The sequence below is a fragment of the Dama dama genome, chromosome 1, assembly GCF_033118175.1.
Source record: "Dama dama isolate Ldn47 chromosome 1, ASM3311817v1, whole genome shotgun sequence".
In the NCBI taxonomy this organism is placed as follows: Eukaryota; Metazoa; Chordata; class Mammalia; order Artiodactyla; family Cervidae; genus Dama; species Dama dama.
Genome location: NC_083681.1, coordinates 39,756,710 through 39,767,401, shown reverse-complemented (window position 1 = coordinate 39,767,401; position 10,692 = coordinate 39,756,710). Strand labels below are relative to the sequence as shown.

The following is a 10,692-nucleotide window of genomic DNA, read 5'->3' as shown; positions in this document are numbered from 1 at the left end:
TGTATTTCATTCATTCATCATTGTACAATAGCCCCATTTGTAGAATATGAAAATATGTGATGCCTTGCAAACGAAGACAGCTGGATGCCTAAAACCTGGTCTGAGGCATTAAGTAGACTGAAAGTCTTAACATATTCTTTTTTTCTAGTATAGCAAAATTGTTGTTTATTAGATATATCCCTAGTCCCTAGGACTAGGCAGGAGTGGTGGTGGGAATGTGGTTTTAAAAGGTAGGTTGCCTCTTTACCCCATGGGGGCCTGGTGTGCAATGGCTGCAGACAGTAATGTAGTGTGTATGCAATAGTGTAATGCAAGCAGTCTATTGCTTGTATGAGTTGCCCGAAGGGACCTTGGAGACAGCCCTTTCCAGTGGATATTCATGTCTGGCATGCTGTCCCTAGTCTAGGCTTCAGACAGATATGCGCAGTACATTTGGAAAGCCCCAGGGCATAGTGGCCAGGGTCCACATTGGCAGAGTCGTAATGTCCATTGGCACCAAGCTGCAGAACAAGGAGCAGGTGACTGAGGCCCTATGCAGGCCAAGTTCAAGTTCCCTGGCTGCCAGAAGATCCACATTTCCAAGAAGTAGGGTTTTACTAAGTTTAACGTGGATGAATTTGAAAACTCGGGGGCAGAAAAGTAGCTTATGCCGGACGGAGAGCTGTAGGGTCAAATACATCCCCGGTTGTGTCCTGCATTCATAAAACCTTGACGCTGTCCCCTGCTTATTCCCACCCACCAATGAATACTACTTTCCTGCCTAAAGTAAAATAAAAGTCTACTTTTTCTTACATTAGAGCTGTATGGGAGGAAGACGTTGAAGTTTTGATTGTAATAATGAATTTCCATTTGGTAGGTGGAAAGAAAAAAAAGGGAGGAGGTTGCCAACTATTTAAGCTTCACCTACTTGGAAAGGTTAACTCATAAACACTGTAATGAACCAGGATTTGAGGCCAACCATCCAAGGTGCCAATATGGCATCCCGTGATGGGAGAAGAGGATAGAGGAGTAAAAGAGGTAGGGATCATATGCAAACACCTAGCAATCTAATCACCCAGTCACCTTCATTTCCCCAAACCTGCTGTTCCCAAGAAGTAGGAAGTCACTGAGAAAAAAATATACTTCCCTCATTCAGGTCCACACTGGGACCCTCAGTTAAGGCAATGACGTGGTGTGGGATACGGGTTCTGGTATTATACTGCGGTGGTTCCTTAGCTCTGAATGTTCTTGGGCAGCAAAGTGTCTTCCCCAGAAGCAGGGCTTTAAGTTGGAGAATATTTGAAAATAAAACAACACTAAGCACTACTAATACACTGTTTAAGTTGGTTTGAATTCATCTTGGAACTGGAAATTCACAATGTGGCTCTTGGTATTTCTCAGTTAATTTATTGAGACAAAAAGGGGTTTCAAGGCCAAAGAGCAGAGCACCTTGGAATTTTCCAGGGATCCCAGCCCAGTACGGCAAGTTATCTCAAAGGCTGTCCAATTGGAAAGTGGATAACTGGTGACTTTAAGGAGACAAAACCAGAGTAACATGAAGTGGCGCCAGAGAACACATAAAGTGTTCTGGGGCACTTGGCTCTCCTAGTTTCCTATTAAAATTATTTTGATTATTATAAACAACTTTGCAGAAAATTTACCCATAACCTCTTCAATAAAATTAGGTTTATCTCTATGAATATTTACAACTTTGTCCATATGTACACATATCTTTACTAACTTTTATTCACTCTGATATGATGGGGTTTTATTTTGGATGTGGCATTATTTTATATTTTTCTTTGGCTTTTTCTGTACAGTTGTGGTCTAATATTTCATTTAACATGTTAAGAGATGGCATAATATCATAACCAGTTGATAAAACAAATTATTTTTTTCAAAGGTGAATCAAACTTCTTACTCCTTATTGTCAGACTCTCTGACCATAAAAACTCCAAAGCAAACCAAAAAAAAAAAAAAAAACCTGTTTCTACTATAGCTTTTGGAAAAGCTTGTTTGTTTCTATTTATACCCAATGAAATACTTTATGAGAACATATCGTCAACTCACTCTTAGGTAATATACCATAAAAATTTGATAGTGGCACATCTAAAAATGACATATAATAGGAACAATGCAAATAATTAAAGGGAAAATTAAAGATAATTTATTTGTTTCTAATGCAGTGGATTTTGCTGAAGTCTGATATAACCACGCTTAAGGCCAAAACGGCCCGATTGAGTTCTGGAATCTCTTTCATTCATTCACTCATTCAACTGATATTTACACACCTAATATATGCTAGAGTATTTTAAGTGTGGGAGCCACAGCAGTAAAAATACCCCTTATCTCACATATCATTGAGGGTAACATGCAATATATAAATGAATACATAACAAAACGTCAGATAGTAAAAAATATTTGAAGAAAAGCCAAGAAGGGAAGAGGCCTGGAGAGTGATGAGGTTGGGAGAAATGAGGAGGGTGGCTGGGGAGTTTTTGGATGAGGGAGGAATTAAAGGGAACAATTGAATCCTACATGTTTCTGTGGGAGGAGGTGTTGTATATCCATGGAGGAAGAGCAGTACACTTTCACATCTCTTCCTTGTTTTTTATTTACTCATCCAAACAATATTTGATTTTGTGAAGGTACTATTTTGACAGCTGTGGGAGATAGGAGAGAATATAGAGGTGTGGTATCTGCCTCACAGAATTTATGGGAAGACAAGACATCACAAGTGTAATAATGTTTTGAGAAAGGAAGCACAGGGTGCTTTTTATGCCTTGGAGGTCAGAGAAGGCTTCCCCGAGAAAGTGACCTTCAAACTGGAGCAGCAGGTGTGAGCCAACTTAGCATGGACAGAGGCAATGAGAGTGAGGGAAATTTACAAGCAGAGGAGTCAGTGTACAACCTTGTTTTGCTGATAACTTTCAACTTTTGTCTCCTATCCAATCTCTCAAAGTCTAAGAAATAACATCATCTGACCATATTTCCTTGCCTCCCTCTGGCAGATGTACAAATGCACAAAGAAACGATTTGGCAGCAGATAAAGAAAAAGACTCAGCATGGGGGCAAAAATAATAATACAACTGAAACTAAATGACTCTATTGATATTCAAGATTTGAATATCTTTATTTACAGTAAGTTTTATTGTCAATCAATCCTTTTGATAGCTGGAGTGCCCTTTGAAACACAGGACTGGGGTAATAAATTTTCCAAAGACCACTTATCAAGCTATAATCATTTCCTGTTTTGTTTTAATCGGACTGTATATAAATTTTCTTGTATCTTTAGCATAAGATTTATGACAGAGAGAGAAATAGTCACAGGAGGGGAAAAAAAAACCCCAAAACCTGACAAGAAAATAAATCTGGTATTCATTGCGTATACCAACTGATTCTTTGAACCCCATGGGGGTAATGATGTAGGGTAGGGAAGCTATGGGCCCATTCCATAAACCTATACTCTACAAAAACTATTAATAATAGAAGAAATTGGAGACAATGTGAGGGTTGTGTTTGTTGGTGTATGGTGACTCCATACAATGAAATAGCCTGTTTTGGGAAATAGATGGGGAAACAGTGGAAACAGTGTCAGACTTTATTTTTCTGGGCTCCAAAATCACTGCAGATGGTGATTGCAGCCATGAAATTAAAAGACGCTTACTCCTTGGAAGGAAAGTTATGACCAACCTAGATAGCATATTAAAAAGCAGAGACATTACTTTGCCAACAAAGGTCCGTCTGGTCAAGGATATGGTTTTTCCAGAGGTCACGTATGGCTGTGAGAGTTGGACTGTGAAGAAAGCTGAGTGCCGAAGAATTGATGCTTTTGAACTGTGGTGTTGGAGAAGACTCTTGAGAGTCCCTTGGACTGCAAGGAGATCCAACCAGTCCATCCTAGAGGAGACCAGTCCTGGGTGTTCATTGGAAGGACTGATGCTGAAGCTGAAAATTCCAATACTTTGGCCACCTGATGCGAAGAGTTGACTCATTGGAAAAGACCCTGATGCTGGGAGGGATTGGGGGCAGGAGGAGAAGGGGATGACAGAGGATGAGATGGCTGGATGGCATCACTGACTCGATGGACTTGAGTTTGAGTAAACTCCGGGAGTTGGTGATGGACAGGGAGGCCTGGCGTGCTGCGATTCATGGGGTCTCAAAGAGTCGGACACGACTGAGGGACTGAACTGACTGACTGACTGATTAGGTGTCATGTTGTAGAATAAGGCTTAATGACATGGGTGAATGTTCACAATAGATTCCTTTTATTTTTTAATGTTTTTGGCCACACCATGAGGCTTGTGGGATCTTAGATCCCTGACCAGGGATGGAAACAGCGTCCCCTACATTGGAAGTGCGAGTCTTAACCACTGGACCACCAGGGAAGTCCCACAGCAGGTTAATTTTAAAAAGAAGGATACCAAACAAAATTTCAGTGTGATAAAAGTTAGATTATAATATAACATAGTTACAAAGAAAAGTCGACAAGGAAAATACATCAATATTTTAATGGGGGTTATATATGCTTAATGAGATTATACATTATTTTCCTCTTTATGTTTATGAATTTTTTGTCACAAAAATCTATTAGTTTTATAATCAGGGGGAGAAAAGCAATGGATATTCTTTTTCTTTGTTCTTGTTCCTTTCTTTGTTTTTAATTGCAAAGAGAAAGGAAAGATTTGAGTAGCAATCATTCTTTTAATGCACACACATCTGTGTGCAAAATGGAAGTTTTCCTTAAGCAGGTTTAGAATCAGTAGCTTTTCTATGAATGGAGTAAAGGACCCAGAGTTACTGCAGAGTATCCGAACAGGCTTTGTTGCCTGGGATAGTGCTTGGTGATTAATCTTTTTTCCACATTTTTTAAACTGAAGTATAGTTGATTTACAATGTTGTGCCAACCTCCACTGTATAGCAAAGTGACTCAGTTATACACATACATACATTCTAAGGAGATCATTGACTTTTAAAGAAACACAAAGAGAGGGAGAGCCAAAAAAAATGACAATTTTATAAGCAATAATGCTTTAAAAAGAGTATTTTTTCTATTACAAATGACAGGTTTAAATAATACCTCCAGAAGTATCACTTATGTCTCACTATCCTAACTTCTGACCTTTTAACTGGAATATGCATGGTGCATTATTTATTTATTTACTTTTGGTTGCCCAGAGTATTGTTGCTTTGTTTGGGCTTTCTATGCTGCTGCTGCTGCTGCTGCTGCTAAGTCACTTCAGTCGTGTCCGATTCTGTGCAACCCCATAGACGGCAGCCCACCAGGCTCCCCCGTCCCTGGGATTCTCCAGGCAAGAACACTGGAGTGGGTTGCCATTTCCTTCTCCAATGCATGAAAGTGAAAAGTGAGAGTGAAGTAGCTCAGTCGTGTCCGACTCTTAGCGACCCCATGGACTGCAGCCCACCAGGCTCCTCAGTCCATGGGATTTTCCAGGCAAGAGTACTGGAGTGGGGTGCCATTGCCTTCTCCGCAGGCTTGCTCTAGTTTCCAGCAAACAGGGGCTACTGTCTAATTGCAGTACACGGGCTTCTCATTGCCGTGGCTGCTCTTGTTGAGGAACACAGGCTCTAGGCACCCGGGTTTCAGTGATTCCAGCATGCAGACTCAGTAGATGTAACCCGTGGGCTCTAAAATGCAAGCTCAGTAGTTGTGGTGCATGGGCTTAGTTGATCCTCAGCCTGTGGAAGCTTCCCAAGCCAGGGATCGAACCCATGTCACCTGCATTGGCAGACAGATTCTTATCCACTGCTCCGCCAGGGAAATCCTGATGCATTCTTAATAGTGTGTTCTTGGCTTGTTTGCTGGTTGTCCCATTTCTTTTGCTCATGATGTGGGTGGGTGTGTGTGTGGGTCTATAGGTGTGCACATACATTTATATAATCAGCCTTTATTTTTATGATCTCTGAATTTTGTGTAAAGCTTAGAAAGGCCTTTCAAGTTTATAAAAATTTTACTCACATTTTCTTCTAATTGTTTTTTAATAGATTGCACTTCTTACATTCAAATCCTAAATAATGGCTGGTTTTATTTTGTTGTAAAGATTAGGGTAGAGAACAAGCTTTATGTGTTTCAACATGGCTAGCTAGTTGTTTTAATAGCATTTATTGAAAAAAATCCATCTTTTTTTCCTGATAATTTAAAAGTCACCTTTATATTATACTCAGTTTTCACGTCCATTGGGTCTATTTCTGGATGCCTTTTCATTCACTTATTGGTTTGTTTCTAAACCAATTCCATACTCTAATTGTCACACTTTTGTAGTGTGCTTTGATAATGTGTTAGGTCAAATTCCTCCCAACGTATCCCCTTTTCTTTCTCAAAAGCATATTGTAATTTTGTTTAAGTTAAGGCTTGGCTTAACACTTCACTTTGCTTTACTAACTAGAAACTTTCTTTTTCTTTTTTTAAATTTGAAGCATGAACTTTAGCGATGCTCACTCTAGCAAAGCAGGGCAAAAGCTTTGCCAGTTTTATGAAGACAGTGTCTATTTGTTCTTCAGGGCTTCTGTTGGAGAAGCAATGTGGTTACTGGTGCTTTAGCTCCCTCTAGCAAACACCCCTCAGCCAAATGGAAAAGCCCCTTTGACATCTGATCACCAACATCTCTGAAATCTTGGCCATGTCTGCAAACAAGATCTAATCTAAAGCCTAATTACATGGTCTAGGATACATTCCAAATAAGGTATTACTGCTTTCCCATTCTGAGCTGCTGCTGCTGCTAAGTCGCTTCAGTCGTGTCTGACTCTCTGCAACCCCACAGACAGCAGCCCACCAGGCTCCTCTGTCCCTGGGGTTCTCCGGGCAAGAATACTGGAGTGGGTTGCCATTTCCTTCTCTAATTCTGAGCTGCTAGGACTATCTTATTAAAAAAAGAGTCAAGGAAGGTCATTAAAGAAAATTAGCTGAAAGTGTTATAAACACTGGTTAACTCATCAATGCCTGATCATTTCAAGTTCCCATTTTTGTACACCCAGATATGTTTTCTTGCCTAGAGAATCCCTGGGATGGGGGAGCCTGGTGGGTTGCCATCTATGGGGTTGCACAGAGTCGGACATGACTGAAGCGACTTAGCAGCAGCAGCAGATGTGTCCACCTCAGTTTAAAAAAATCAAAGTGCACCTACACATATCATCATAAACCACTCTCAACTGGATCAGCTGCTGTGATAGATGATTCTTTTCCTAATTTCCCCTTAAATGACAAATGTCTTCAAAAAGTGATCTGTACTCACTGGTGACACGTTGTCTTCACTGATTTTTTCTATGCTGGATTTTCCCAATATCCTACATTGATCTGGCTCTAGAAGCAGTTTCACGAAAACAGCTTTTTTTACAGTCAAATTTCTTTGTTGTAACAAAACCTTTTGCTCAAGTGTAAGTTCCCCTTATATTGTTTCTATACCTGTTGAGATTTTCTTCCAGTTTTTCAAATCCAGCTTTTCACTTTCTTGCTTCTCCTTGTTTTTCTCTTATTACTCTGTATTTTCTCCTGTTCTGATTCTTCTTTCACTTCAGTAGGCATCTTTGGGGACTGTTGCTCAGCCCATGCCCCACTTTGACAATCTCTCCTGTTTCTTTCTCTCTCTCTCTCAGGGATTGAGAGCATCCATAAAGAACCATGTACAAATGGGGTGGAGTAAAGAGCTACAGCAAAAGAGAATCATCAAGCAGATAGAGAAAAGACAAGTCCAGAGGCCACACGACCCCAGAGGAGAAAATGGGAACTGCTTCATGCCTAACTGCTACATCCCAGTTCTAATTTTCTATAAGGATATGCTTCTGTGCTTCTTACTCTAGGATTCTATGAGCTACCACTGTCTCCTCCAGAGAAATTTCCCTCTTTGGACTAAGTTAGTTGAAAGGTTTCTGTTTCTTACATTCCCTAAGTCTGAGATGACATCCCCATCTCTAAGCCATACTCCTGTGCACTCTCCTTTCTTCTACATGAAACCCTAATCATTTGGAAATAAAAAAAAAATGCTCACCACCTTTGAACTGGTGACTCTTTAACTTATGTCTCTAAAGTATGAAGTTTCTTTGTTTTCCAAAGGAATCATCAAAAGGAAGGGGTAATTTACTGAAGTACTTAGAAGTGTGAGCTCTGGGGTCAGACTGTCTAAATAGCCTGATATCTTTAGTTTCTCCATCTATAAAATGGGAATAATAGAAGTAACTGCCTTATAGGAGTTTGTGAAAATTGAGGTAATGTAATAAGGCTTTTGAACTATGGTGTTGGAAAAGACTCTTGAGAGTCCCTTGGACTGCAAGGAGATCCAACCAGTCCATCTTAAAGGAGATCAGTCCTGGGTGTTCATTGGAAGGACTGATGCTGAAGCTGAAACTCCAATACTTTGGCCACCTGATGCGAAGAGTTGACTCATTGGAAAAGACCCTGATGCTGGGAGGGGTTGCAGGCAGGAGGAGAAGGGGCCGACAGAGAATGAGATGGCTGGATGGCATCACCAACTCGATGGACATGGGTTTGAGTAAACTCTGGGAGTTAGTGATGGACAGGGAGGCCTGGCATGCTGCGATTCACGGGGACGCAGAGTCGGAAACGACTGAGTGACTGAACTGAACTGAACTGAATAAGGCTCTTAGAAGAGTACTGGACTCACTGTAAACCTGCATTAAATATTGTTGTCATGCTACCATTTATAGCAACACATTTCTACTTGACTTTCCACAAGAATTTTAACATGTTCATCTTAGAATTTCTCAACTTCTTTCCAAAGACAGCAGACTGTATAACTTCCTGGTCCTGTCATTAGCTTCTCCATTCAATCCAACAGTCCTGGAATTTGACCTCAGGTCTGTTTGACTTCAGAGCCTGTGCTTATTCCATTAAATCAGTCATTCCCAAATTTGACTGCATCTCCAATCCCAAAGATATTTAACAGAATCTTCTAGATTGGAGTTTGAGAATTTGTATTAAAAAAAAAAACTCTTCAGTTAATTCTAGTGGATCTGATCATTGAATCAGAGTTTGGGGGATTACTTTGGATTCTGTTACTTTGTTTTCACTAACATTATCTATAAAATGGATGCAGTAAATATCTATTTCATAGAATTTTAATTTAATACACATTGATTCTTTACTGTGTGCCAGGCATTGTACTAAGGGCTTTCTGTCTATTATCTAACTCTCACAATGATCTTGTGAAGTAGATACTAGATTATCTCTATATGGGGCTTCCCTGCTGGCTTAGATGATAAAGAATACCTGCTATGTGGGAGACCTGGGTTTAATCCCTGTGTTGGGAAGACCTGCTGGAGAAGGGAATGGCTACCCACTCCAGTATTCTTGCCTGGAGAATTCCATGGACAGAGGAGCCTGGTGGGCTGTAGTCCATGGGGTCACAAAGAGTCAGACACAACTGAGTGACTAATACTTCTACTATCCCTATATGGGATACAAAAGAGGTTTAAGTTACTGGATAGAAAATGTCTACCTAGCAAGTGTGGAGAGCCAGCATATTAATTGCTGGGGCCAATGTGACGTGAAGATTATATTAAATAATGTGGGCATCCAGTTCTTACTTGGACACTTTCTGTGACAAGAAACTCAACTTATCAGGGCAGAAGAGGCTCTAGTTGTTAGAAAATTGAGTCATTCTAGAATTTCTACCCACAGGTCCCCCTTTCACCTTGTGGGGTCCTTAAAAGTAAGTCCAATTTCTCTTCCATTTGACAGCTCTTCAAATGTATGAAGACAGTTATCTTGTATCCCTGGGGCAAAACCTACTACTTCCTTTAATCTTTCCTCCTATGACATAGTTCCCAGCCTTGTTACATCCTGGTCCCTCTCCTGGGCCTGTAGATGGTTTTTCTTTGCCAAGCCTTCGTTGGAGATGATACTCCACATGCATAATGACCACCACTGGGCACTATAACCCCATCTTGCTTTACATGTCAGACTTCTATGGATCTACCTACTATATGGCCTTGGGTCAGCTGGTTAAACGCTGAGTTTCAGTTTCCTCATTAAGAGGGAGGATACAGGGAAAGCGCTTAGCACACAGTAGATGTGGCACAAATGTCTACACCCCCACTCTTCCTTCAGGTGGACAAGGGTTCATTAATCAGCATCTTTAGGTAATGATTACTTAACAAGTTTCTTATCCAACTGATTACATTAGAATCTAGATTTATAGTTCCTCATCATGTCCACAACATCTTGTTAAGTACATTGCTAAAATTCCACTTACATAGTGTGGTCACCTCATGAAATTAGGGCAGAGACAAAGTAAACAGCAATCAAATTCCACCTGCAGTTAAACTTCAGAAAAGCAGTAAGATACTGATGAAGTTGGTTAACCTTGCAAATGGTCATCATTCAGGCCACAAGCATGTACTGGACAACCACCATATGCCTGGCAGTGAACTGAAGACAGGCTACGGTTTTACAATATTTAAAATGCAGTTTCTGTATTCAATGAACAAGGCTAGAAATCTAGTGTCTTAGAGAGTAGTCTGGGTCACAAGATTGAGCTAAGTGATTTAGATCAATTTGCTGCCATATGCAGTCAACAAACATGCTAGGAATCAGGCACTGCCCCCATCCCTCCATCTCACTCACAGCTAGGTGCTAAAGGTGAGGGGGTGACTATAACAAAAAAGAAGACAAGGTCCCTTCATTTAGGGAGCTTAACATCTAAAAGGGTAGGGAGCTCTTTGTGTTAAAGGCCCTCT

General features: G+C 40.5%; 1 pseudogene; it reads left to right on the top strand.

Moving 5' to 3' along the window:
* The first annotated feature begins 215 nt into the window (after positions 1-215).
* On the top strand, positions 216-362 carry LOC133064873 (small nucleolar RNA SNORA70; annotated as a pseudogene).
* Positions 363-10,692: the final 10,330 nt, after the last annotated feature.